At 44.7% G+C, this 25,523-nt stretch overlaps 35 non-coding genes across 35 annotated transcripts; all 35 read right to left on the bottom strand.

The window, feature by feature from the left end:
• Nucleotides 1–398: 398 nt before the first annotated feature.
• On the bottom strand, nucleotides 399–471 carry trnaf-gaa (transfer RNA phenylalanine (anticodon GAA)). Its single transcript has one exon. It is a non-coding gene; the product is annotated as a tRNA-Phe (tRNA).
• Nucleotides 472–553: 82 nt separating this feature from the next.
• On the bottom strand, nucleotides 554–628 carry trnai-aau (transfer RNA isoleucine (anticodon AAU)). Its single transcript has one exon. It is a non-coding gene; the product is annotated as a tRNA-Ile (tRNA).
• An 877-nt stretch (nucleotides 629–1,505) lies between these two features.
• On the bottom strand, nucleotides 1,506–1,579 carry trnaf-gaa (transfer RNA phenylalanine (anticodon GAA)). Its single transcript has one exon. It is a non-coding gene; the product is annotated as a tRNA-Phe (tRNA).
• An 81-nt stretch (nucleotides 1,580–1,660) lies between these two features.
• trnai-aau (transfer RNA isoleucine (anticodon AAU)) lies at nucleotides 1,661–1,734 on the bottom strand. The gene has a single exon. It is a non-coding gene; the product is annotated as a tRNA-Ile (tRNA).
• An 878-nt stretch (nucleotides 1,735–2,612) lies between these two features.
• Nucleotides 2,613–2,685, bottom strand: trnaf-gaa (transfer RNA phenylalanine (anticodon GAA)). The gene has a single exon. It is a non-coding gene; the product is annotated as a tRNA-Phe (tRNA).
• An 82-nt stretch (nucleotides 2,686–2,767) lies between these two features.
• On the bottom strand, nucleotides 2,768–2,841 carry trnai-aau (transfer RNA isoleucine (anticodon AAU)). The gene has a single exon. It is a non-coding gene; the product is annotated as a tRNA-Ile (tRNA).
• An 879-nt stretch (nucleotides 2,842–3,720) lies between these two features.
• On the bottom strand, nucleotides 3,721–3,793 carry trnaf-gaa (transfer RNA phenylalanine (anticodon GAA)). Its single transcript has one exon. It is a non-coding gene; the product is annotated as a tRNA-Phe (tRNA).
• An 82-nt stretch (nucleotides 3,794–3,875) lies between these two features.
• trnai-aau (transfer RNA isoleucine (anticodon AAU)) lies at nucleotides 3,876–3,949 on the bottom strand. Its single transcript has one exon. It is a non-coding gene; the product is annotated as a tRNA-Ile (tRNA).
• An 878-nt stretch (nucleotides 3,950–4,827) lies between these two features.
• On the bottom strand, nucleotides 4,828–4,900 carry trnaf-gaa (transfer RNA phenylalanine (anticodon GAA)). Its single transcript has one exon. It is a non-coding gene; the product is annotated as a tRNA-Phe (tRNA).
• An 82-nt stretch (nucleotides 4,901–4,982) lies between these two features.
• Nucleotides 4,983–5,056, bottom strand: trnai-aau (transfer RNA isoleucine (anticodon AAU)). The gene has a single exon. It is a non-coding gene; the product is annotated as a tRNA-Ile (tRNA).
• An 879-nt stretch (nucleotides 5,057–5,935) lies between these two features.
• On the bottom strand, nucleotides 5,936–6,008 carry trnaf-gaa (transfer RNA phenylalanine (anticodon GAA)). The gene has a single exon. It is a non-coding gene; the product is annotated as a tRNA-Phe (tRNA).
• An 82-nt stretch (nucleotides 6,009–6,090) lies between these two features.
• Nucleotides 6,091–6,164, bottom strand: trnai-aau (transfer RNA isoleucine (anticodon AAU)). The gene has a single exon. It is a non-coding gene; the product is annotated as a tRNA-Ile (tRNA).
• An 879-nt stretch (nucleotides 6,165–7,043) lies between these two features.
• trnaf-gaa (transfer RNA phenylalanine (anticodon GAA)) lies at nucleotides 7,044–7,116 on the bottom strand. Its single transcript has one exon. It is a non-coding gene; the product is annotated as a tRNA-Phe (tRNA).
• An 82-nt stretch (nucleotides 7,117–7,198) lies between these two features.
• trnai-aau (transfer RNA isoleucine (anticodon AAU)) lies at nucleotides 7,199–7,272 on the bottom strand. The gene has a single exon. It is a non-coding gene; the product is annotated as a tRNA-Ile (tRNA).
• An 879-nt stretch (nucleotides 7,273–8,151) lies between these two features.
• On the bottom strand, nucleotides 8,152–8,224 carry trnaf-gaa (transfer RNA phenylalanine (anticodon GAA)). The gene has a single exon. It is a non-coding gene; the product is annotated as a tRNA-Phe (tRNA).
• Nucleotides 8,225–8,306: 82 nt separating this feature from the next.
• On the bottom strand, nucleotides 8,307–8,380 carry trnai-aau (transfer RNA isoleucine (anticodon AAU)). The gene has a single exon. It is a non-coding gene; the product is annotated as a tRNA-Ile (tRNA).
• An 878-nt stretch (nucleotides 8,381–9,258) lies between these two features.
• On the bottom strand, nucleotides 9,259–9,331 carry trnaf-gaa (transfer RNA phenylalanine (anticodon GAA)). The gene has a single exon. It is a non-coding gene; the product is annotated as a tRNA-Phe (tRNA).
• Nucleotides 9,332–9,413: 82 nt separating this feature from the next.
• On the bottom strand, nucleotides 9,414–9,487 carry trnai-aau (transfer RNA isoleucine (anticodon AAU)). Its single transcript has one exon. It is a non-coding gene; the product is annotated as a tRNA-Ile (tRNA).
• An 879-nt stretch (nucleotides 9,488–10,366) lies between these two features.
• On the bottom strand, nucleotides 10,367–10,439 carry trnaf-gaa (transfer RNA phenylalanine (anticodon GAA)). Its single transcript has one exon. It is a non-coding gene; the product is annotated as a tRNA-Phe (tRNA).
• A 959-nt stretch (nucleotides 10,440–11,398) lies between these two features.
• trnaf-gaa (transfer RNA phenylalanine (anticodon GAA)) lies at nucleotides 11,399–11,471 on the bottom strand. Its single transcript has one exon. It is a non-coding gene; the product is annotated as a tRNA-Phe (tRNA).
• Nucleotides 11,472–11,552: 81 nt separating this feature from the next.
• On the bottom strand, nucleotides 11,553–11,626 carry trnai-aau (transfer RNA isoleucine (anticodon AAU)). Its single transcript has one exon. It is a non-coding gene; the product is annotated as a tRNA-Ile (tRNA).
• Nucleotides 11,627–12,502: 876 nt separating this feature from the next.
• trnaf-gaa (transfer RNA phenylalanine (anticodon GAA)) lies at nucleotides 12,503–12,575 on the bottom strand. The gene has a single exon. It is a non-coding gene; the product is annotated as a tRNA-Phe (tRNA).
• An 82-nt stretch (nucleotides 12,576–12,657) lies between these two features.
• Nucleotides 12,658–12,731, bottom strand: trnai-aau (transfer RNA isoleucine (anticodon AAU)). The gene has a single exon. It is a non-coding gene; the product is annotated as a tRNA-Ile (tRNA).
• An 881-nt stretch (nucleotides 12,732–13,612) lies between these two features.
• On the bottom strand, nucleotides 13,613–13,685 carry trnaf-gaa (transfer RNA phenylalanine (anticodon GAA)). Its single transcript has one exon. It is a non-coding gene; the product is annotated as a tRNA-Phe (tRNA).
• Nucleotides 13,686–13,767: 82 nt separating this feature from the next.
• Nucleotides 13,768–13,841, bottom strand: trnai-aau (transfer RNA isoleucine (anticodon AAU)). The gene has a single exon. It is a non-coding gene; the product is annotated as a tRNA-Ile (tRNA).
• Nucleotides 13,842–14,873: 1,032 nt separating this feature from the next.
• Nucleotides 14,874–14,947, bottom strand: trnai-aau (transfer RNA isoleucine (anticodon AAU)). Its single transcript has one exon. It is a non-coding gene; the product is annotated as a tRNA-Ile (tRNA).
• Nucleotides 14,948–15,981: 1,034 nt separating this feature from the next.
• Nucleotides 15,982–16,055, bottom strand: trnai-aau (transfer RNA isoleucine (anticodon AAU)). The gene has a single exon. It is a non-coding gene; the product is annotated as a tRNA-Ile (tRNA).
• Nucleotides 16,056–16,934: 879 nt separating this feature from the next.
• Nucleotides 16,935–17,006, bottom strand: trnaf-gaa (transfer RNA phenylalanine (anticodon GAA)). Its single transcript has one exon. It is a non-coding gene; the product is annotated as a tRNA-Phe (tRNA).
• An 82-nt stretch (nucleotides 17,007–17,088) lies between these two features.
• On the bottom strand, nucleotides 17,089–17,162 carry trnai-aau (transfer RNA isoleucine (anticodon AAU)). The gene has a single exon. It is a non-coding gene; the product is annotated as a tRNA-Ile (tRNA).
• Nucleotides 17,163–21,677: 4,515 nt separating this feature from the next.
• On the bottom strand, nucleotides 21,678–21,751 carry trnai-aau (transfer RNA isoleucine (anticodon AAU)). Its single transcript has one exon. It is a non-coding gene; the product is annotated as a tRNA-Ile (tRNA).
• An 879-nt stretch (nucleotides 21,752–22,630) lies between these two features.
• trnaf-gaa (transfer RNA phenylalanine (anticodon GAA)) lies at nucleotides 22,631–22,703 on the bottom strand. The gene has a single exon. It is a non-coding gene; the product is annotated as a tRNA-Phe (tRNA).
• Nucleotides 22,704–22,785: 82 nt separating this feature from the next.
• trnai-aau (transfer RNA isoleucine (anticodon AAU)) lies at nucleotides 22,786–22,859 on the bottom strand. The gene has a single exon. It is a non-coding gene; the product is annotated as a tRNA-Ile (tRNA).
• Nucleotides 22,860–23,737: 878 nt separating this feature from the next.
• Nucleotides 23,738–23,810, bottom strand: trnaf-gaa (transfer RNA phenylalanine (anticodon GAA)). The gene has a single exon. It is a non-coding gene; the product is annotated as a tRNA-Phe (tRNA).
• An 82-nt stretch (nucleotides 23,811–23,892) lies between these two features.
• Nucleotides 23,893–23,966, bottom strand: trnai-aau (transfer RNA isoleucine (anticodon AAU)). The gene has a single exon. It is a non-coding gene; the product is annotated as a tRNA-Ile (tRNA).
• A 1,034-nt stretch (nucleotides 23,967–25,000) lies between these two features.
• trnai-aau (transfer RNA isoleucine (anticodon AAU)) lies at nucleotides 25,001–25,074 on the bottom strand. The gene has a single exon. It is a non-coding gene; the product is annotated as a tRNA-Ile (tRNA).
• Nucleotides 25,075–25,523: the final 449 nt, after the last annotated feature.

Genomic DNA, 25,523 nt, shown 5'->3' with positions numbered 1-25,523 from the left:
ACTAACAAGTCCACCAACAGCATAGCCTGACAAGACTGGACACTCTTGGTTGCTCCTTGTGGCAATTCCAAACAGCTGGGGAATTTGATCAATTGGTATTGTGTTTGCTTAGCATGCTATAGGTAGTGGGATCGATGCCCGCATTCCCCAAAAACACATTTTTTTGTGGATCCAAGAAAGCTGCAGTTCACACTTCATGCAGCCTTGTCTTATGAAAACCTACTGTCATGTAGCAATGACAAGCAACTTTAATGTAACACTGATGTCAAAATGTCAGATGAAAAAGCAAGACATTACTTACTTTCAGAGGAGCAGCGTAGCACACACCATTGAGGCCCACAAACAAAGCTGTGGAAAGGTTCCTTGAAGCCAGAGCATAAAGAAAGAACAAATAAAGATGCCGAAACCCGGGATCGAACCAGGGACCTTTAGATCTTCAGTCTAACGCTCTCCCAACTGAGCTATTCCGGCAATTCACTCAACAAAATTCTGTGGCACCCTTGACAATTCACATGCATGTGACTCGTAATTTTGACACTCAAAATGTACATAATAGCCAGTATGGGGATCGAAACCCATGACCTTGGCGTTATTAGCACCACACTCTAACCAACTGAGCTAACCGGCCATTTGCTATTTTGCTCAATTGTTGAAATGCACTGAGCCTCTGCAAGTGCTGGCACATCAACAAACAAGTCCACCAACAGCATAGCCTGACAAGACTGGACCCTCTTGGTTGCTTCTTGTGGAAATTCCAAACGGCTGGGGAATTAGCTCAAATGCTTTGCACGCGTGAGGTAGTGGGATCGATGCCCACATTCTCCAAAAGCACATTGTTTTATGGATCCAAGAAAACTCCAGTTCACACTTCATGCAGCCTTGTCTTACGACAACCTACTGTCATGTAAACAATGACAAGAAACTGTCATGTAACAATGACAAGAAACTCTCATGTAACACTGATGTCACAATGTCAGATGAAAAAGAAAGACATTACTTACTTTCAGAGAGCAGCGTATCACACACTCTAACCAACTGAGCTAACCGGCCGCTGGCTACAGAGCACAATTGTTGGATGCACCGAGCCTCTGCAAGTGCTGGAGCGCAAACTAACAAGTCCACCAACAGCATAGCCTGACAAGACTGGACACTCTTGGTTGCTCCTTGTGGCAATTCCAAACAGCTGGGGAATTTGATCAATTGGTATTGTGTTTGCTTAGCATGCTATAGGTAGTGGGATCGATGCCCGCATTCCCCAAAAACACATTTTTTTGTGGATCCAAGAAAGCTGCAGTTCACACTTCATGCAGCCTTGTCTTATGAAAACCTACTGTCATGTAGCAATGACAAGCAACTTTAATGTAACACTGATGTCAAAATGTCAGATGAAAAAGCAAGACATTACTTACTTTCAGAGGAGCAGCGTAGCACACACCATTGAGGCCCACAAACAAAGCTGTGGAAAGGTTCCTTGAAGCCAGAGCATAAAGAAAGAACAAATAAAGATGCCGAAACCCGGGATCGAACCAGGGACCTTTAGATCTTCAGTCTAACGCTCTCCCAACTGAGCTATTCGGCAATTCACTCAACATAATTCTGTGGCACCCTTGACAATTCACATGCATGTGACTCGTAATTTTGACACTCAAAATGTACATAATAGCCAGTATGGGGATCGAACCCATGACCTTGGCGTTATTAGCACCACACTCTAACCAACTGAGCTAACCGGCCATTTGCTATTTTGCTCAATTGTTGAAATGCACTGAGCCTCTGCAAGTGCTGGCACATCAACAAACAAGTCCACCAACAGCATAGCCTGACAAGACTGGACCCTCTTGGTTGCTTCTTGTGGAAATTCCAAACGGCTGGGGAATTAGCTCAAATGCTTTGCACGCGTGAGGTAGTGGGATCGATGCCCACATTCTCCAAAAGCACATTGTTTTATGGATCCAAGAAAACTCCAGTTCACACTTCATGCAGCCTTGTCTTACGACAACCTACTGTCATGTAAACAATGACAAGAAACTGTCATGTAACAATGACAAGAAACTCTCATGTAACACTGATGTCACAATGTCAGATGAAAAAGAAAGACATTACTTACTTTCAGAGAGCAGCGTATCACACACTCTAACCAACTGAGCTAACCGGCCGCTGGCTACAGAGCACAATTGTTGAGATGCACCGAGCCTCTGCAAGTGCTGGAGCGCAAACTAACAAGTCCACCAACAGCATAGCCTGACAAGACTGGACACTCTTGGTTGCTCCTTGTGGCAATTCCAAACAGCTGGGGAATTTGATCAATTGGTATTGTGTTTGCTTAGCATGCTATAGGTAGTGGGATCGATGCCCGCATTCCCCAAAAACACATTTTTTTGTGGATCCAAGAAAGCTGCAGTTCACACTTCATGCAGCCTTGTCTTATGAAAACCTACTGTCATGTAGCAATGACAAGCAACTTTAATGTAACACTGATGTCAAAATGTCAGATGAAAAAGCAAGACATTACTTACTTTCAGAGGAGCAGCGTAGCACACACCATTGAGGCCCACAAACAAAGCTGTGGAAAGTTCCTTGAAGCCAGAGCATAAAGAAAGAACAAATAAAGATGCCGAAACCCGGGATCGAACCAGGGACCTTTAGATCTTCAGTCTAACGCTCTCCCAACTGAGCTATTCCGGCAATTCACTCAACATAATTCTGTGGCACCCTTGACAATTCACATGCATGTGACTCGTAATTTTGACACTCAAAATGTACATAATAGCCAGTATGGGGATCGAACCCATGACCTTGGCGTTATTAGCACCACACTCTAACCAACTGAGCTAACCGGCCATTTGCTATTTTGCTCAATTGTTGAAATGCACTGAGCCTCTGCAAGTGCTGGCACATCAACAAACAAGTCCACCAACAGCATAGCCTGACAAGACTGGACCCTCTTGGTTGCTTCTTGTGGAAATTCCAAACGGCTGGGGAATTAGCTCAAATGCTTTGCACGCGTGAGGTAGTGGGATCGATGCCCACATTCTCCAAAAGCACATTGTTTTATGGATCCAAGAAAACTCCAGTTCACACTTCATGCAGCCTTGTCTTACGACAACCTACTGTCATGTAAACAATGACAAGAAACTGTCATGTAACAATGACAAGAAACTCTCATGTAACACTGATGTCACAATGTCAGATGAAAAAGAAAGACATTACTTACTTTCAGAGAGCAGCGTATCACACACTCTAACCAACTGAGCTAACCGGCCGCTGGCTACAGAGCACAATTGTTGAGATGCACCGAGCCTCTGCAAGTGCTGGAGCGCAAACTAACAAGTCCACCAACAGCATAGCCTGACAAGACTGGACACTCTTGGTTGCTCCTTGTGGCAATTCCAAACAGCTGGGGAATTTGATCAATTGGTATTGTGTTTGCTTAGCATGCTATAGGTAGTGGGATCGATGCCCGCATTCCCCAAAAACACATTTTTTTGTGGATCCAAGAAAGCTGCAGTTCACACTTCATGCAGCCTTGTCTTATGACAACCTACTGTCATGTAGCAATGACAAGCAACTTTAATGTAACACTGATGTCAAAATGTCAGATGAAAAAGCAAGACATTACTTACTTTCAGAGGAGCAGCGTAGCACACACCATTGAGGCCCACAAACAAAGCTGTGGAAAGGTTCCTTGAAGCCAGAGCATAAAGAAAGAACAAATAAAGATGCCGAAACCCGGGATCGAACCAGGGACCTTTAGATCTTCAGTCTAACGCTCTCCCAACTGAGCTATTCCGGCAATTCACTCAACAAAATTCTGTGGCACCCTTGACAATTCACATGCATGTGACTCGTAATTTTGACACTCAAAATGTACATAATAGCCAGTATGGGGATCGAACCCATGACCTTGGCGTTATTAGCACCACACTCTAACCAACTGAGCTAACCGGCCATTTGCTATTTTGCTCAATTGTTGAAATGCACTGAGCCTCTGCAAGTGCTGGCACATCAACAAACAAGTCCACCAACAGCATAGCCTGACAAGACTGGACCCTCTTGGTTGCTTCTTGTGGAAATTCCAAACGGCTGGGGAATTAGCTCAAATGCTTTGCACGCGTGAGGTAGTGGGATCGATGCCCACATTCTCCAAAAGCACATTGTTTTATGGATCCAAGAAAACTCCAGTTCACACTTCATGCAGCCTTGTCTTACGACAACCTACTGTCATGTAAACAATGACAAGAAACTGTCATGTAACAATGACAAGAAACTCTCATGTAACACTGATGTCACAATGTCAGATGAAAAAGAAAGACATTACTTACTTTCAGAGAGCAGCGTATCACACACTCTAACCAACTGAGCTAACCGGCCGCTGGCTACAGAGCACAATTGTTGAGATGCACCGAGCCTCTGCAAGTGCTGGAGCGCAAACTAACAAGTCCACCAACAGCATAGCCTGACAAGACTGGACACTCTTGGTTGCTCCTTGTGGCAATTCCAAACAGCTGGGGAATTTGATCAATTGGTATTGTGTTTGCTTAGCATGCTATAGGTAGTGGGATCGATGCCCGCATTCCCCAAAAACACATTTTTTGTGGATCCAAGAAAGCTGCAGTTCACACTTCATGCAGCCTTGTCTTATGACAACCTACTGTCATGTAGCAATGACAAGCAACTTTAATGTAACACTGATGTCAAAATGTCAGATGAAAAAGCAAGACATTACTTACTTTCAGAGGAGCAGCGTAGCACACACCATTGAGGCCCACAAACAAAGCTGTGGAAAGGTTCCTTGAAGCCAGAGCATAAAGAAAGAACAAATAAAGATGCCGAAACCCGGGATCGAACCAGGGACCTTTAGATCTTCAGTCTAACGCTCTCCCAACTGAGCTATTCCGGCAATTCACTCAACATAATTCTGTGGCACCCTTGACAATTCACATGCATGTGACTCGTAATTTTGACACTCAAAATGTACATAATAGCCAGTATGGGGATCGAACCCATGACCTTGGCGTTATTAGCACCACACTCTAACCAACTGAGCTAACCGGCCATTTGCTATTTTGCTCAATTGTTGAAATGCACTGAGCCTCTGCAAGTGCTGGCACATCAACAAACAAGTCCACCAACAGCATAGCCTGACAAGACTGGACCCTCTTGGTTGCTTCTTGTGGAAATTCCAAACGGCTGGGGAATTAGCTCAAATGCTTTGCACGCGTGAGGTAGTGGGATCGATGCCCACATTCTCCAAAAGCACATTGTTTTATGGATCCAAGAAAACTCCAGTTCACACTTCATGCAGCCTTGTCTTACGACAACCTACTGTCATGTAAACAATGACAAGAAACTGTCATGTAACAATGACAAGAAACTCTCATGTAACACTGATGTCACAATGTCAGATGAAAAAGAAAGACATTACTTACTTTCAGAGAGCAGCGTATCACACACTCTAACCAACTGAGCTAACCGGCCGCTGGCTACAGAGCACAATTGTTGAGATGCACCGAGCCTCTGCAAGTGCTGGAGCGCAAACTAACAAGTCCACCAACAGCATAGCCTGACAAGACTGGACACTCTTGGTTGCTCCTTGTGGCAATTCCAAACAGCTGGGGAATTTGATCAATTGGTATTGTGTTTGCTTAGCATGCTATAGGTAGTGGGATCGATGCCCGCATTCCCCAAAAACACATTTTTTTGTGGATCCAAGAAAGCTGCAGTTCACACTTCATGCAGCCTTGTCTTATGACAACCTACTGTCATGTAGCAATGACAAGCAACTTTAATGTAACACTGATGTCAAAATGTCAGATGAAAAAGCAAGACATTACTTACTTTCAGAGGAGCAGCGTAGCACACACCATTGAGGCCCACAAACAAAGCTGTGGAAAGGTTCCTTGAAGCCAGAGCATAAAGAAAGAACAAATAAAGATGCCGAAACCCGGGATCGAACCAGGGACCTTTAGATCTTCAGTCTAACGCTCTCCCAACTGAGCTATTCCGGCAATTCACTCAACATAATTCTGTGGCACCCTTGACAATTCACATGCATGTGACTCGTAATTTTGACACTCAAAATGTACATAATAGCCAGTATGGGGATCGAACCCATGACCTTGGCGTTATTAGCACCACACTCTAACCAACTGAGCTAACCGGCCATTTGCTATTTTGCTCAATTGTTGAAATGCACTGAGCCTCTGCAAGTGCTGGCACATCAACAAACAAGTCCACCAACAGCATAGCCTGACAAGACTGGACCCTCTTGGTTGCTTCTTGTGGAAATTCCAAACGGCTGGGGAATTAGCTCAAATGCTTTGCACGCGTGAGGTAGTGGGATCGATGCCCACATTCTCCAAAAGCACATTGTTTTATGGATCCAAGAAAACTCCAGTTCACACTTCATGCAGCCTTGTCTTACGACAACCTACTGTCATGTAAACAATGACAAGAAACTGTCATGTAACAATGACAAGAAACTCTCATGTAACACTGATGTCACAATGTCAGATGAAAAAGAAAGACATTACTTACTTTCAGAGAGCAGCGTATCACACACTCTAACCAACTGAGCTAACCGGCCGCTGGCTACAGAGCACAATTGTTGAGATGCACCGAGCCTCTGCAAGTGCTGGAGCGCAAACTAACAAGTCCACCAACAGCATAGCCTGACAAGACTGGACACTCTTGGTTGCTCCTTGTGGCAATTCCAAACAGCTGGGGAATTTGATCAATTGGTATTGTGTTTGCTTAGCATGCTATAGGTAGTGGGATCGATGCCCGCATTCCCCAAAAACACATTTTTTTGTGGATCCAAGAAAGCTGCAGTTCACACTTCATGCAGCCTTGTCTTATGACAACCTACTGTCATGTAGCAATGACAAGCAACTTTAATGTAACACTGATGTCAAAATGTCAGATGAAAAAGCAAGACATTACTTACTTTCAGAGGAGCAGCGTAGCACACACCATTGAGGCCCACAAACAAAGCTGTGGAAAGATTCCTTGAAGCCAGAGCATAAAGAAAGAACAAATAAAGATGCCGAAACCCGGGATCGAACCAGGGACCTTTAGATCTTCAGTCTAACGCTCTCCCAACTGAGCTATTCCGGCAATTCACTCAACAAAATTCTGTGGCACCCTTGACAATTCACATGCATGTGACTCGTAATTTTGACACTCAAAATGTACATAATAGCCAGTATGGGGATCGAACCCATGACCTTGGCGTTATTAGCACCACACTCTAACCAACTGAGCTAACCGGCCATTTGCTATTTTGCTCAATTGTTGAAATGCACTGAGCCTCTGCAAGTGCTGGCACATCAACAAACAAGTCCACCAACAGCATAGCCTGACAAGACTGGACCCTCTTGGTTGCTTCTTGTGGAAATTCCAAACGGCTGGGGAATTAGCTCAAATGCTTTGCACGCGTGAGGTAGTGGGATCGATGCCCACATTCTCCAAAAGCACATTGTTTTATGGATCCAAGAAAACTCCAGTTCACACTTCATGCAGCCTTGTCTTACGACAACCTACTGTCATGTAAACAATGACAAGAAACTGTCATGTAACAATGACAAGAAACTCTCATGTAACACTGATGTCACAATGTCAGATGAAAAAGAAAGACATTACTTACTTTCAGAGAGCAGCGTATCACACACTCTAACCAACTGAGCTAACCGGCCGCTGGCTACAGAGCACAATTTTTGAGATGCACCGAGCCTCTGCAAGTGCTGGAGCGCAAACTAACAAGTCCACCAACAGCATAGCCTGACAAGACTGGGCACTCTTGGTTGCTCCTTGTGGCAATTCCAAACAGCTGGGGAATTTGATCAATTGGTATTGTGTTTGCTTAGCATGCTATAGGTAGTGGGATCGATGCCCGCATTCCCCAAAAACACATTTTTTTGTGGATCCAAGAAAGCTGCAGTTCACACTTCATGCAGCCTTGTCTTATGACAACCTACTGTCATGTAGCAATGACAAGCAACTTTAATGTAACACTGATGTCAAAATGTCAGATGAAAAAGCAAGACATTACTTACTTTCAGAGGAGCAGCGTAGCACACACCATTGAGGCCCACAAACAAAGCTGTGGAAAGGTTCCTTGAAGCCAGAGCATAAAGAAAGAACAAATAAAGATGCCGAAACCCGGGATCGAACCAGGGACCTTTAGATCTTCAGTCTAACGCTCTCCCAACTGAGCTATTCCGGCAATTCACTCAACATAATTCTGTGGCACCCTTGACAATTCACATGCATGTGACTCGTAATTTTGACACTCAAAATGTACATAATAGCCAGTATGGGGATCGAACCCATGACCTTGGCGTTATTAGCACCACACTCTAACCAACTGAGCTAACCGGCCATTTGCTATTTTGCTCAATTGTTGAAATGCACTGAGCCTCTGCAAGTGCTGGCACATCAACAAACAAGTCCACCAACAGCATAGCCTGACAAGACTGGACCCTCTTGGTTGCTTCTTGTGGAAATTCCAAACGGCTGGGGAATTAGCTCAAATGCTTTGCACGCGTGAGGTAGTGGGATCGATGCCCACATTTTCCAAAAGCACATTGTTTTATGGATCCAAGAAAACTCCAGTTCACACTTCATGCAGCCTTGTCTTACGACAACCTACTGTCATGTAAACAATGACAAGAAACTGTCATGTAACAATGACAAGAAACTCTCATGTAACACTGATGTCACAATGTCAGATGAAAAAGAAAGACATTACTTACTTTCAGAGAGCAGCGTATCACACACTCTAACCAACTGAGCTAACCGGCCGCTGGCTACAGAGCACAATTGTTGAGATGCACCGAGCCTCTGCAAGTGCTGGAGCGCAAACTAACAAGTCCACCAACAGCATAGCCTGACAAGACTGGACACTCTTGGTTGCTCCTTGTGGCAATTCCAAACAGCTGGGGAATTTGATCAATTGGTATTGTGTTTGCTTAGCATGCTATAGGTAGTGGGATCGATGCCCGCATTCCCCAAAAACACATTTTTTGTGGATCCAAGAAAGCTGCAGTTCACACTTCATGCAGCCTTGTCTTATACAAACCTACTGTCATGTAGCAATGACAAGCAACTTTAATGTAACACTGATGTCAAAATGTCAGATGAAAAAGCAAGACATTACTTACTTTCAGAGGAGCAGCGTAGCACACACCATTGAGGCCCACAAACAAAGCTGTGGAAAGGTTCCTTGAAGCCAGAGCATAAAGAAAGAACAAATAAAGATGCCGAAACCCGGGATCGAACCAGGGACCTTTAGATCTTCAGTCTAACGCTCTCCCAACTGAGCTATTCCGGCAATTCACTCAACAAAATTCTGTGGCACCCTTGACAATTCACATGCATGTGACTCGTAATTTTGACACTCAAAATGTACATAATAGCCAGTATGGGGATCGAACCCATGACCTTGGCGTTATTAGCACCACACTCTAACCAACTGAGCTAACCGGCCATTTGCTATTTTGCTCAATTGTTGAAATGCACTGAGCCTCTGCAAGTGCTGGCACATCAACAAACAAGTCCACCAACAGCATAGCCTGACAAGACTGGACCCTCTTGGTTGCTTCTTGTGGAAATTCCAAACGGCTGGGGAATTAGCTCAAATGCTTTGCACGCGTGAGGTAGTGGGATCGATGCCCACATTCTCCAAAAGCACATTGTTTTATGGATCCAAGAAAACTCCAGTTCACACTTCATGCAGCCTTGTCTTACGACAACCTACTGTCATGTAAACAATGACAAGAAACTGTCATGTAACAATGACAAGAAACTCTCATGTAACACTGATGTCACAATGTCAGATGAAAAAGAAAGACATTACTTACTTTCAGAGAGCAGCGTATCACACACTCTAACCAACTGAGCTAACCGGCCGCTGGCTACAGAGCACAATTGTTGAGATGCACCGAGCCTCTGCAAGTGCTGGAGCGCAAACTAACAAGTCCACCAACAGCATAGCCTGACAAGACTGGACACTCTTGGTTGCTCCTTGTGGCAATTCCAAACAGCTGGGGAATTTGATCAATTGGTATTGTGTTTGCTTAGCATGCTATAGGTAGTGGGATCGATGCCCGCATTCCCCAAAAACACATTTTTTTGTGGATCCAAGAAAGCTGCAGTTCACACTTCATGCAGCCTTGTCTTATGACAACCTACTGTCATGTAGCAATGACAAGCAACTTTAATGTAACACTGATGTCAAAATGTCAGATGAAAAAGCAAGACATTACTTACTTTCAGAGGAGCAGCGTAGCACACACCATTGAGGCCCACAAACAAAGCTGTGGAAAGATTCCTTGAAGCCAGAGCATAAAGAAAGAACAAATAAAGATGCCGAAACCCGGGATCGAACCAGGGACCTTTAGATCTTCAGTCTAACGCTCTCCCAACTGAGCTATTCCGGCAATTCACTCAACAAAATTCTGTGGCACCCTTGACAATTCACATGCATGTGACTCGTAATTTTGACACTGAGCTAACCAGCCATTTGCTATTTTGCGCAATTGTTGAAATGCACTGAGCCTCTGCAAGTGCTGGCACATCAACAAACAAGTCCACCAACAGCATAGCCTGACAAGACTGGACCCTCTTGGTTGCTTCTTGTGGAAATTCCAAACGGCTGGGGAATTAGCTCAAATGCTTTGCACGCGTGAGGTAGTGGGATCGATGCCCACATTCTCCAAAAGCACATTGTTTTATGGATCCAAGAAAACTCCAGTTCACACTTCATGCAGCCTTGTCTTACGACAACCTACTGTCATGTAAACAATGACAAGAAACTGTCATGTAACAATGACAAGAAACTCTCATGTAACACTGATGTCACAATGTCAGATGAAAAAGAAAGACATTACTTACTTTCAGAGAGCAGCGTATCACACACTCTAACCAACTGAGCTAACCGGCCGCTGGCTACAGAGCACAATTGTTGAGATGCACCGAGCCTCTGCAAGTGCTGGAGCGCAAACTAACAAGTCCACCAACAGCATAGCCTGACAAGACTGGACACTCTTGGTTGCTCCTTGTGGCAATTCCAAACAGCTGGGGAATTTGATCAATTGGTATTGTGTTTGCTTAGCATGCTATAGGTAGTGGGATCGATGCCCGCATTCCCCAAAAACACATTTTTTGTGGATCCAAGAAAGCTGCAGTTCACACTTCATGCAGCCTTGTCTTATGAAAACCTACTGTCATGTAGCAATGACAAGCAACTTTAATGTAACACTGATGTCAAAATGTCAGATGAAAAAGCAAGACATTACTTACTTTCAGAGGAGCAGCGTAGCACACACCATTGAGGCCCACAAACAAAGCTGTGGAAAGGTTCCTTGAAGCCAGAGCATAAAGAAAGAACAAATAAAGATGCCGAAACCCGGGATCGAACCAGGGACCTTTAGATCTTCAGTCTAACGCTCTCCCAACTGAGCTATTCCGGCAATTCACTCAACAAAATTCTGTGGCACCTTGACAATTCACATGCATGTGACTCGTAATTTTGACACTCAAAATGTACATAATAGCCAGTATGGGGATCGAACCCATGACCTTGGCGTTATTAGCACCACACTCTAACCAACTGAGCTAACCGGCCATTTGCTATTTTGCTCAATTGTTGAAATGCACTGAGCCTCTGCAAGTGCTGGCACATCAACAAACAAGTCCACCAACAGCATAGCCTGACAAGACTGGACCCTCTTGGTTGCTTCTTGTGGAAATTCCAAACGGCTGGGGAATTAGCTCAAATGCTTTGCACGCGTGAGGTAGTGGGATCGATGCCCACATTCTCCAAAAGCACATTGTTTTATGGATCCAAGAAAACTCCAGTTCACACTTCATGCAGCCTTGTCTTACGACAACCTACTGTCATGTAAACAATGACAAGAAACTGTCATGTAACAATGACAAGAAACTCTCATGTAACACTGATGTCACAATGTCAGATGAAAAAGAAAGACATTACACTTTCAGAGAGCAGCGTATCACACACTCTAACCAACTGAGCTAACCGGCCGCTGGCTACAGAGCACAATTTTTGAGATGCACCGAGCCTCTGCAAGTGCTGGAGCGCAAACTAACAAGTCCACCAACAGCATAGCCTGACAAGACTGGGCACTCTTGGTTGCTCCTTGTGGCAATTCCAAACAGCTGGGGAATTTGATCATTTGGTATTGTGTTTGCTTAGCATGCTATAGGTAGTGGGATCGATGCCCGCATTCCCCAAAAACACATTTTTTGTGGATCCAAGAAAGCTGCAGTTCACACTTCATGCAGCCTTGTCTTATGACAACCTACTGTCATGTAGCAATGACAAGCAACTTTAATGTAACACTGATGTCAAAATGTCAGATGAAAAAGCAAGACATTACTTACTTTCAGAGGAGCAGCGTAGCACACACCATTGAGGCCCACAAACAAAGCTGTGGAAAGGTTCCTTGAAGCCAGAGCATAAAGAAAGAACAAATAAAGATGCCGAAACCCGGGATCGAACCAGGGACCTTTAGATCTTCAGTCTAACGCTCTCCCAACTGAGCTATTCCGGCAATTCACTCAACATAATTCTGTGGCACCCTTGACAATTCACATGCATGTGACTCGTAATTTTGACACTCAAAATGTACATAATAGCCAGTATGGGGATCGAACCCATGACCTTGGCGTTATTAGCACCACACTCTAACCAACTGAGCTAACCGGCCATTTGCTATTTTGCTCAATTGTTGAAATGCACTGAGCCTCTGCAAGTGCTGGCACATCAACAAACAAGTCCACCAACAGCATAGCCTGACAAGACTGGACCCTCTTGGTTGCTTCTTGTGGAAATTCCAAACGGCTGGGGAATTAGCTCAAATGCTTTGCACGCGTGAGGTAGTGGGATCGATGCCCACATTCTCCAAAAGCACATTGTTTTATGGATCCAAGAAAACTCCAGTTCACACTTCATGCAGCCTTGTCTTACGACAACCTACTGTCATGTAAACAATGACAAGAAACTGTCATGTAACAATGACAAGAAACTCTCATGTAACACTGATGTCACAATGTCAGATGAAAAAGAAAGACATTACTTACTTTCAGAGAGCAGCGTATCACACACTCTAACCAACTGAGCTAACCGGCCGCTGGCTACAGAGCACAATTTTTTGAGATGCACCGAGCCTCTGCAAGTGCTGGAGCGCAAACTAACAAGTCCACCAACAGCATAGCCTGACAAGACTGGGCACTCTTGGTTGCTCCTTGTGGCAATTCCAAACAGCTGGGGAATTTGATCATTTGGTATTGTGTTTGCTTAGCATGCTATAGGTAGTGGGATCGATGCCCGCATTCCCCAAAAACACATTTTTTTGTGGATCCAAGAAAGCTGCAGTTCACACTTCATGCAGCCTTGTCTTATGACAACCTACTGTCATGTAGCAATGACAAGCAACTTTAATGTAACACTGATGTCAAAATGTCAGATGAAAAAAGCAAGACATTACTTACTTTCAGAGGAGCAGCGTAGCACACACCATTGAGGCCCACAAACAAAGCTGTGGAAAGGTTCCTTGAAGCCAGAGCATAAAGAAAGAACAAATAAAGATGCCGAAACCCGGGATCGAACCAGGGACCTTTAGATCTTCAGTCTAACGCTCTCCCAACTGAGCTATTCCGGCAATTCACTCAACATAATTCTGTGGCACCCTTGACAATTCACATGCATGTGACTCGTAATTTTGACACTCAAAATGTACATAATAGCCAGTATGGGGATCGAACCCATGACCTTGGCGTTATTAGCACCACACTCTAACCAACTGAGCTAACCGGCCATTTGCTATTTTGCTCAATTGTTGAAATGCACTGAGCCTCTGCAAGTGCTGGCACATCAACAAACAAGTCCACCAACAGCATAGCCTGACAAGACTGGACCCTCTTGGTTGCTTCTTGTGGAAATTCCAAACGGCTGGGGAATTAGCTCAAATGCTGCACACGCGTGAGGTAGTGGGATCGATGCCCACATTCTCCAAAAGCACATTGTTTTATGGATCCAAGAAAACTCCAGTTCACACTTCATGCAGCCTTGTCTTACGACAACCTACTGTCATGTAAACAATGACAAGAAACTGTCATGTAACAATGACAAGAAACTCTCATGTAACACTGATGTCACAATGTCAGATGAAAAAGAAAGACATTACTTACTTTCAGAGAGCAGCGTATCACACACTCTAACCAACTGAGCTAACCGGCCGCTGGCTACAGAGCACAATTTTTGAGATGCACCGAGCCTCTGCAAGTGCTGGAGCGCAAACTAACAAGTCCACCAACAGCATAGCCTGACAAGACTGGGCACTCTTGGTTGCTCCTTGTGGCAATTCCAAACAGCTGGGGAATTTGATCATTTGGTATTGTGTTTGCTTAGCATGCTATAGGTAGTGGGATCGATGCCCGCATTCCCCAAAAACACATTTTTTGTGGATCCAAGAAAGCTGCAGTTCACACTTCATGCAGCCTTGTCTTATGACAACCTACTGTCATGTAGCAATGACAAGCAACTTTAATGTAACACTGATGTCAAAATGTCAGATGAAAAAGCAAGACATTACTTACTTTCAGAGGGGCAGCGTAGCACACACCATTGAGGCCCACAAACAAAGCTGTGGAAAGGTTCCTTGAAGCCAGAGCATAAAGAAAGAACAAATAAAGATGCCGAAACCCGGATCGAACAAGGGACCTTTAGATCTTCAGTCTAACGCTCTCCCAACTGAGCTATTCCGGCAATTCACTCAACATAATTCTGTGGCACCCTTGACAATTCACATGCATGTGACTCGTAATTTTGACACTCAAAATGTACATAATAGCCAGTATGGGGATCGAACCCATGACCTTGGCGTTATTAGCACCACACTCTAACCAACTGAGCTAACCGGCCATTTGCTATTTTGCTCAATTGTTGAAATGCACTGAGCCTCTGCAAGTGCTGGCACATCAACAAACAAGTCCACCAACAGCATAGCCTGACAAGACTGGACCCTCTTGGTTGCTTCTTGTGGAAATTCCAAACGGCTGGGGAATTAGCTCAAATGCTTTGCACGCGTGAGGTAGTGGGATCGATGCCCACATTCTCCAAAAGCACATTGTTTTATGGATCCAAGAAAACTCCAGTTCACACTTCATGCAGCCTTGTCTTACGACAACCTACTGTCATGTAAACAATGACAAGAAACTGTCATGTAACAATGACAAGAAACTCTCATGTAACACTGATGTCACAATGTCAGATGAAAAAGAAAGACATTACTTACTTTCAGAGAGCAGCGTATCACACACTCTAACCAACTGAGCTGACCAGCCGCTGGCTACAGAGCAAAATTGTTGAGATGCACCGAGCCTCTGCAAGTGCTGGAGCGCAAACTAACAAGTCCACCAACAGCATAGCCTGACAAGACTGGACACTCTTGGTTGCTCCTTGTGGCAATTCCAAACAGCTGGGGAATTTGATCAATTGGTATTGTGTTTGCTTAGCATGCTATAGGTAGTGGGATCGATGCCCGCATTCCCCAAAAACACATTTTTTTGTGGATCCAAGAAAGCTGCAGTTCACACTTCATGCAGCCTTGTCTTATGAAAACCTACTGTCGTGTAGCAATGACAAGCAACTTTAATGTAACACTGATGTCAAAATGTCAGATGAAAAAGCAAGACATTACTTACTTTCAGAGGAGCAGCGTAGCACACACCATTGAGGCCCACAAACAAAGCTGTGGAAAGGTTCCTTGAAGCCAGAGCATAAAGAAAGAACAAATAAAGATGCCGAAACCCGCGATCAAACCAGGGACCTTCAGATCTTCAGTCTAACGCTCTCCCAACTGAGCTATTCCGGCAATTCACTCAACAAAATTCTGTGGCACCCTTGACAATTCACATGCATGTGACTCGTAATTTTGACACTCAAAATGTACATAATAGCCAGTATGGGGATCGAACCCATGACCTTGGCGTTATTAGCACCACACTCTAACCAACTGAGCTAACCGGCGATTTGCTATTTTGCTCAATTGTTGAAATGCACTGAGCCTCTGCAAGTGCTGGCACATCAACAAACATGTCCACCAACAGCATAGCCTGACAAGACTGGACCCTCTTGGTTGCTTCTTGTGGAAATTCCAAACGGCTGGGGAATTAGCTCAAATGCTTTGCACGCGTGAGGTAGTGGGATCGATGCCCACATTCTCCAAAAGCACATTGTTTTATGGATCCAAGAAAACTCCAGTTCACACTTCATGCAGCCTTGTCTTACGACAACCTACTGTCATGTAAACAATGACAAGAAACTGTCATGTAACAATGACAAGAAACTCTCATGTAACACTGATGTCACAATGTCAGATGAAAAAGAAAGACATTACTTACTTTCAGAGAGCAGCGTATCACACACTCTAACCAACTGAGCTAACCGGCCGCTGGCTACAGAGCACAATTGTTGAGATGCACCGAGCCTCTGCAAGTGCTGGAGCGCAAACTAACAAGTCCACCAACAGCATAGCCTGACAAGACTGGACACTCTTGGTTGCTCCTTGTGGCAATTCCAAACAGCTGGGGAATTTGATCAATTGGTATTGTGTTTGCTTAGCATGCTATAGGTAGTGGGATCGATGCCCGCATTCCCCAAAAACACATTTTTTTGTGGATCCAAGAAAGCTGCAGTTCACACTTCATGCAGCCTTGTCTTATGAAAACCTACTGTCATGTAGCAATGACAAGCAACTTTAATGTAACACTGATGTCAAAATGTCAGATGAAAAAGCAAGACATTACTTACTTTCAGAGGAGCAGCGTAGCACACACCATTGAGGCCCACAAACAAAGCTGTGGAAAGGTTCCTTGAAGCCAGAGCATAAAGAAAGAACAAATAAAGATGCCGAAACCCGGATCGAACCAGGGACCTTTAGATCTTCAGTCTAACGCTCTCCCAACTGAGCTATTCCGGCAATTCACTCAACATAATTCTGTGGCACCCTTGACAATTCACATGCATGTGACTCGTAATTTTGACACTCAAAATGTACATAATAGCCAGTATGGGGATCGAACCCATGACCTTGGCGTTATTAGCACCACACTCTAACCAACTGAGCTAACCGGCCATTTGCTATTTTGCTCAATTGTTGAAATGCACTGAGCCTCTGCAAGTGCTGGCACATCAACAAACAAGTCCACCAACAGCATAGCCTGACAAGACTGGACCCTCTTGGTTGCTTCTTGTGGAAATTCCAAACGGCTGGGGAATTAGCTCAAATGCTTTGCACGCGTGAGGTAGTGGGATCGATGCCCACATTCTCCAAAAGCACATTGTTTTATGGATCCAAGAAAACTCCAGTTCACACTTCATGCAGCCTTGTCTTACGACAACCTACTGTCATGTAAACAATGACAAGAAACTGTCATGTAACAATGACAAGAAACTCTCACTGATGTCACAATGTCAGATGAAAGAAAGACATTACTTACTTTCAGAGAGCAGCGTATCACACACTCTAACCAACTGAGCTAACCGGCCGCTGGCTACAGAGCACAATTGTTGAGATGCACCGAGCCTCTGCAAGTGCTGGAAGCGCAAACTAACAAGTCCACCAACAGCATAGCCTGACAAGACTGGACACTCTTGGTTGCTCCATTTTCATTTCAAACAGCTACAATTTGATCATTTGATTTGTTTGATCGCATGCTATAGGTAGTGGGACATAGCCCGCTTTGTTTCAAACATAATTGTGTGGATCTAAGAAAGCTGCAGGTTCACACTTCATGCAGCCTTGTCTTATGACAACCAAAGTACTGTCATGTAGCAATGACAAGCAACTTTAATGTAACACTGATGTCAAAATTCAGATGAAAAACAAGACATTGATTAGTGTAGAGGAACAACGCAGCTACTGCCAGCTAGCCTACTTTAAGCAGTACTGTATCATTTTAATCATTTTAGTCAATAAGATTCTTGCTAGATGCTAACTTTCTGAACATTCGAGACAAGGGATTCCAGATTTCCTTGCATTAGCGTAGCCCAACTGAGCCTGTCAACTATGTGTCTGTCAATCCCTGTTCTGTCCTCTCTGCACAGACCATCAAACGCTCATGTGACTCGCGACCACCACTAAAATGGTGGTCCCAGTATGGGGATCGAACCCATGAGTTCCAGGTCTCTGTTATAGCCTCTGGAACTGCCAACTGAGGCCAACAAGGCAGAGTTGCATCTCAGCCAATTGCCTCCCTCCAGTCCAACTGCTGGCACTCAACAAACATGGATCACCACAGATAACCTGACAAGACTGGACCTCTGCTTGCTTCTTGTGGAAATTCCCACGGCTGGGGACCTTAGCACACCCCGAATGCTTCTGGTCAGCGGGGTGGTGGCACCGGGATCCTCATCTCTCCCAAAAGCACTTTCTCTCTTTCTCCAAACCCATCTGTCTATTGCCTCCTTTGAATTCCATGCTGTCACAGTTACCAGCCTTCATGCTTAACATCCTTGTCATTTATCGCAACCTCCAGGTTCCCTGTAAACAATGACAATGAAACTGTCATGCCAATTGAAACTCTTTCATGAACACTGATGTCACAGTTCTGGGCAGACTTTAAAAGAAAGACATTTGACTTTCAGAGAGCCTCCTTCTTTCCACTCTCTCCAACTGAGCTAACCTTCCCTGGCTACAAGGCAGGCAATTGTTGAGATGCACCGAGCCTCTGCAAGATGCTGGAGCTTCAAACCTCACAAGTCCACCAAGTCATCCTGACAAGACTGGACCTCTTCCCTTGCTCCTTGTCCAACACTTCCAAACACTGGGGAATTTGATCATGGTATTGTGTTTGCAGCATGCTTAGGTCTGGGATCTCTCCCCCATTTTTGCTAAAAAGCTCTCTCCTCTTCCATCCTATCTTTTCCCCAAAAACACATTTTTTTGTGGATCTCTTCCCTCTGCTGACAAACTTTAATGTAACACTGATTCAAATGTCAGATGAAAAAGCAAGACATTACTGCACTTTCAGAGGAGGCCGGCACACCCTTGCTCCGGGCCACAAACAAAGCTGTGGAAAGTTCACAGAACAGAGCATAAAGAAAGAACAAATGGAGATGCCTCCCTGGATCGACCAAGGGACCTTTCACTCCCTCTTCAGTTTTCTAACCTCTGTCTCTGCTGCTAAACTGACTATTCCATTCAAGTTCAACATCTGCCTCTGTGGAAGCCTTGCCACCTTCTCATCCCTCCTGAATCCTGACCCCCTCCCTCCTTTTGAGACTCAAAATTTTGAAAATAAGGTCGATGACATCCGAACCCATGACCTTGCTGAAGTCAAACGACACCGCTAACCAACTGAGCTAACCTACCCTATGCTTTGACCTCTTTCTCCCCTCAATTGATGAAATGCACTGAGCCTCTGCAAGTGCTGGCACATCAACAAACAAGTCCACCAACAGCATAGCCTGACAAGACTGGACCCTCTCCCTTGTTCACCTGCTCAAACTTCCCTGACCGCTGGGGAATTCCCGCTCAAATGCGAGAGTTGCACCCGTTCTGAAAAAAGTACATCGATCCCCCATGTCAACAAAAGACACAGTATCCCTTTTATGGATCTCCAAAAACTCTTGAGTTCACACTTCATGCAGCCTTGTCTTACGACAACCTACTGTCATGAAACAATGACAAAAACTGTCATGTAACAATTCAAGAAACTCTCATGTAACACTGATGTCACAATGTCAGATGAAAAAGCTAAGACATTACTTACTTTCAGAGACCTAGCTGTATCACTTCGATACTGTGAACCATCAGATCCTCCTCTCCACCCTCCCGAGTTGCATCTCCCGGGCGATTCCACGCTTGAGATTGCGTCACCTGACAGGTCGCTCCTCTGCAGGTGCTGGCGAAACTAACAAGTCCACCAACAGCATAGCCACTGACAAGACTGGATTCTCTTGGTTGCACCAAGTCACTGGCAATGTCAAACAGCTGGGGAATTTGATCATTTGGTATGTGTTTGCTTAGCATGCTATAGGTAGGTGGGATCGATCCCTGCATGTCTGGCAGACACATTTTTGTGGATGACGGAACCACCTGCAGTTCAACCTCAGCAAGACGGAGCTTGTCTTCCTCCCTGTCATGTGCAATGACAAGCATGAATCTCGCCATCACTGATGTCAAAATGTCAGATGAAAAAGCAAGACAGACTTAAGAACCTTTGGCGTGATCCTGGCAACACCCTGAGCACGTTCTCAACTAACAAAGGCGGTGTCCCGTTCCTGTAGGTTCATGCCACAACATCCGCAGAAAGTACAAATAAAGATGCCTCACACAGGAAGCGAGGTCCTAATCCAGGCACTTGTCATCTTCAGTCTAACTGCAACTCTGAACTGGGCTCCCTGCCTGTGCCATTAAACCCCTACAACTCATCCAGAACACTCAACAGCCCGTTCTGTTCACCTTGACAATTCACATGCATGTGACTCGCTAATTTTGACACTCAAAATGTACATAATAGCCAGTATGGGGATCAAACCCATGACCTGAGTTATTAGCACCACCTCTAACCAACTGAGCTAAACAAGGGCTATTTTGCTCAATTGTTGAAATGCACTGAGCCTCTGCAAGTGCTGGCACATCAACAAACAAGTCCACCAACAGCATAGCCTGACAAGACTGGACCCTCTTGGTTGCTTCAATGGTGGAACAAACTCCCTCAAACGCCAGGACAGCTGGGGAGTCAATCACCACCTTCCGGAGACACCTGAAACCCCACCTGGAATACCTAGGATAGGGAGGTAGTGGGATCGATCCTTCATCTCCAAAAGCACATTGTTTTATGGATCCAAGAAAACTCCAGTTCACACTTCATGCAGCCTTGTCTTAACAATGCACTGTCATGTAAACAATGACAAGAAACTGTCATGTAAATGACAAGAAACTCTCATGTAACACTGATGTCACAATGTCAGATGAAAAAGAAAGACATTACTTACTTTCAGAGAGCAGCGTATCACACACTCTAACCAACTGAGCTAACCGGCCGCTGGCTACAGAGCACAATTGTTGAGATGCACCGAGCCTCTGCAAGTGCTGGAGCGCAAACTAACAAGTCCACCAACAGCATAGCCTGACAAGACTGGACACTCTTGGTTGCTCCTTGTGGCAATTCCAAACAGCTGGGGAATTTGATCAATTGGTATTGTGTTTGCTTAGCATGCTATAGGTAGTGGGATCGATGCCCGCATTCCCCAAAAACACATTTTTTTGTGGATCCAAGAAAGCTGCAGTTCACACTTCATGCAGCCTTGTCTTATGAAAACCTACTGTCATGTAGCAATGACAAGCAACTTTAATGTAACACTGATGTCAAAATGTCAGATGAAAAAGCAAGACATTACTTACTTTCAGAGGAGCAGCGTAGCACACACCATTGAGGCCCACAAACAAAGCTGTGGAAAGGTTCCTTGAAGCCAGAGCATAAAGAAAGAACAAATAAAGATGCCGAAACCCGGGACCTTTAGATCTTCAGTCTAACGCTCTCCCAACTGAGCTATTCCGGCAATTCACTCAACAAAATTCTGTGGCACCCTTGACAATTCACATGCATGTGACTCGTAATTTTGACACTCAAAATGTACATAATAGCCAGTATGGGGATCGAACCCATGACCTTGGCGTTATTAGCACCACACTCTAACCAACTGAGCTAACCGGCCATTTGCTATTTTGCTCAATTGTTGAAATGCACTGAGCCTCTGCAAGTGCTGGCACATCAACAAACAAGTCCACCAACAGCATAGCCTGACAAGACTGGACCCTCTTGGTTGCTTCTTGTGGAAATTCCAAACGGCTGGGGAATTAGCTCAAATGCTTTGCACGCGTGAGGTAGTGGGATCGATGCCCACATTCTCCAAAAGCACATTGTTTTATGGATCCAAGAAAACTCCAGTTCACACTTCATGCAGCCTTGTCTTACGACAACCTACTGTCATGTAAACAATGACAAGAAACTGTCATGTAACAATGACAAGAAACTCTCATGTAACACTGATGTCACAATGTCAGATGAAAAAGAAAGACATTACTTACTTTCAGAGAGCAGCGTATCACACACTCTAACCAACTGAGCTAACCGGCCGCTGGCTACAGAGCACAATTGTTGAGATGCACCGAGCCTCTGCAAGTGCTGGAGCGCAAACTAACAAGTCCACCAACAGCATAGCCTGACAAGACTGGACACTCTTGGTTGCTCCTTGTGGCAATTCCAAACAGCTGGGGAATTTGATCAATTGGTATTGTGTTTGCTTAGCATGCTATAGGTAGTGGGATCGATGCCCGCATTCCCCAAAAACACATTTTTTTGTGGATCCAAGAAAGCTGCAGTTCACACTTCATGCAGCCTTGTCTTATGAAAACCTACTGTCATGTAGCAATGACAAGCAACTTTAATGTAACACTGATGTCAAAATGTCAGATGAAAAAGCAAGACATTACTTACTTTCAGAGGAGCAGCGTAGCACACACCATTGAGGCCCACAAACAAAGCTGTGGAAAGGTTCCTTGAAGCCAGAGCATAAAGAAAGAACAAATAAAGATGCCGAAACCCGGGATCGAACCAGGGACCTTCAGATCTTCAGTCTAACGCTCTCCCAACTGAGCTATTCCGGCAATTCACTCAACAAAATTCTGTGGCACCCTTGACAATTCACATGCATGTGACTCGTAATTTTGACACTCAAAATGTACATAATAGCCAGTATGGGGATCGAACCCATGACCTTGGCGTTATTAGCACCACACTCTAACCAACTGAGCTAACCGGCCATTTGCTATTTTGCTCAATTGTTGAAATGCACTGAGCCTCTGCAAGTGCTGGCACATCAACAAACAAGTCCACCAACAGCATAGCCTGACAAGACTGGACCCTCTTGGTTGCTTCTTGTGGAAATTCCAAACGGCTGGGGAATTAGCTCAAATGCTTTGCACGCGTGAGGTAGTGGGATCGATGCCCACATTCTCCAAAAGCACATTGTTTTATGGATCCAAGAAAACTCCAGTTCACACTTCATGCAGCCTTGTCTTACGACAACCTACTGTCATGTAAACAATGACAAGAAACTGTCATGTAACAATGACAAGAAACTCTCATGTAACACTGATGTCACAATGTCAGATGAAAAAGAAAGACATTACTTACTTTCAGAGAGCAGCGTATCACACACTCTAACCAACTGAGCTAACCGGCCGCTGGCTACAGAGCACAATTTTGAGATGCACCGAGCCTCTGCAAGTGCTGGAGCGCAAACTAACAAGTCCACCAACAGCATAGCCTGACAAGACTGGGCACTCTTGGTTGCTCCTTGTGGCAATTCCAAACAGCTGGGGAATTTGATCATTTGGTATTGTGTTTGCTTAGCATGCTATAGGTAGTGGGATCGATGCCCGCATTCCCCAAAAACACATTTTTTTGTGGATCCAAGAAAGCTGCAGTTCACACTTCATGCAGCCTTGTCTTATGACAACCTACTGTCATGTAGCAATGACAAGCAACTTTAATGTAACACTGATGTCAAAATGTCAGATGAAAAAGCAAGACATTACTTACTTTCAGAGGAGCAGCGTAGCACACACCATTGAGGCCCACAAACAAAGCTGTGGAAAGGTTCCTTGAAGCCAGAGCATAAAGAAAGAACAAATAAAGATGCCGAAACCCGGGATCGAACAAGGGACCTTTAGATCTTCAGTCTAACGCTCTCCCAACTGAGCTATTCCGGCAATTCACTCAACATAATTCTGTGGCACCCTTGACAATTCACATGCATGTGACTCGTAATTTTGACACTCAAAATGTACATAATAGCCAGTATGGGGATCGAACCCATGACCTTGGCGTTATTAGCACCACACTCTAACCAACTGAGCTAACCGGCCATTTGCTATTTTGCTCAATTGTTGAAATGCACTGAGCCTCTGCAAGTGCTGGCACATCAACAAACAAGTCCACCAACAGCATAGCCTGACAAGACTGGACCCTCTTGGTTGCTTCTTGTGGAAATTCCAAACGGCTGGGGAATTAGCTCAAATGCTTTGCACGCGTGAGGTAGTGGGATCGATGCCCACATTCTCCAAAAGCACATTGTTTTATGGATCCAAGAAAACTCCAGTTCACACTTCATGCAGCCTTGTCTTACGACAACCTACTGTCATGTAAACAATGACAAGAAACTGTCATGTAACAATGACAAGAAACTCTCATGTAACACTGATGTCACAATGTCAGATGAAAAAGAAAGACATTACTTACTTTCAGAGAGCAGCGTATCACACACTCTAACCAACTGAGCTAACCGGCCGCTGGCTACAGAGCACAATTTTTGAGATGCACCGAGCCTCTGCAAGTGCTGGAGCGCAAACTAACAAGTCCACCAACAGCATAGCCTGACAAGACTGGGCACTCTTGGTTGCTCCTTGTGGCAATTCCAAACAGCTGGGGAATTTGATCATTTGGTATTGTGTTTGCTTAGCATGCTATAGGTAGTGGGATCGATGCCCGCATTCCCCAAAAACACATTTTTTTGTGGATCCAAGAAAGCTGCAGTTCACACTTCATGCAGCCTTGTCTTATGACAACCTACTGTCATGTAGCAATGACAAGCAACTTTAATGTAACACTGATGTCAAAATGTCAGATGAAAAAGCAAGACATTACTTACTTTCAGAGGGGCAGCGTAGCACACACCATTGAGGCCCACAAACAAAGCTGTGGAAAGGTTCCTTGAAGCCAGAGCATAAAGAAAGAACAAATAAAGATGCCGAAACCCGGGATTGAACAAGGGACCTTTAGATCTTCAGTCTAACGCTCTCCAAACTGAGCTATTCCGGCAATTCATTCAACATAATTCTGTGGCACCCTTGACAATTCACATGCATGTGACTCGTAATTTTGACACTCAAAATGTACATAATAGCCAGTATGGGGATCGAACCCATGACCTTGGCGTTATTAGCACCACACTCTAACCAACTGAGCTAACCGGCCATTTGCTATTTTGCTCAATTGTTGAAATGCACTGAGCCTCTGCAAGTGCTGGCACATCAACAAACAAGTCCACCAACAGCATAGCCTGACAAGACTGGACCCTCTTGGTTGCTTCTTGTGGAAATTCCAAACGGCTGGGGAATTAGCTCAAATGCTTTGCACGCGTGAGGTAGTGGGATCGATGCCCACATTCTCCAAAAGCAGATTGTTTTATGGATCCAAGAAAACTCCAGTTCACACTTCATGCAGCCTTGTCTTACGACAACCTACTGTCATGTAAACAATGACAAGAAACTGTCATGTGACAATGACAAGAAACTCTCATGTAACACTGATGTCACAATGTCAGATGAAAAAGAAAGACATTACTTACTTTCAGAGAGCAGCGTATCACACACTCTAACCAACTGAGCTGACCAGCCGCTGGCTACAGAGCAAAATTGTTGAGA

This window comes from Oncorhynchus keta, unplaced genomic scaffold (genome assembly GCF_023373465.1).
Source record: "Oncorhynchus keta strain PuntledgeMale-10-30-2019 unplaced genomic scaffold, Oket_V2 Un_contig_11871_pilon_pilon, whole genome shotgun sequence".
Lineage (NCBI taxonomy): Eukaryota > Metazoa > Chordata > Actinopteri > Salmoniformes > Salmonidae > Oncorhynchus > Oncorhynchus keta.
The sequence above is the reverse complement of the archived record's forward strand: the minus strand, read 5'-3'. Positions and strand labels throughout refer to the sequence as shown.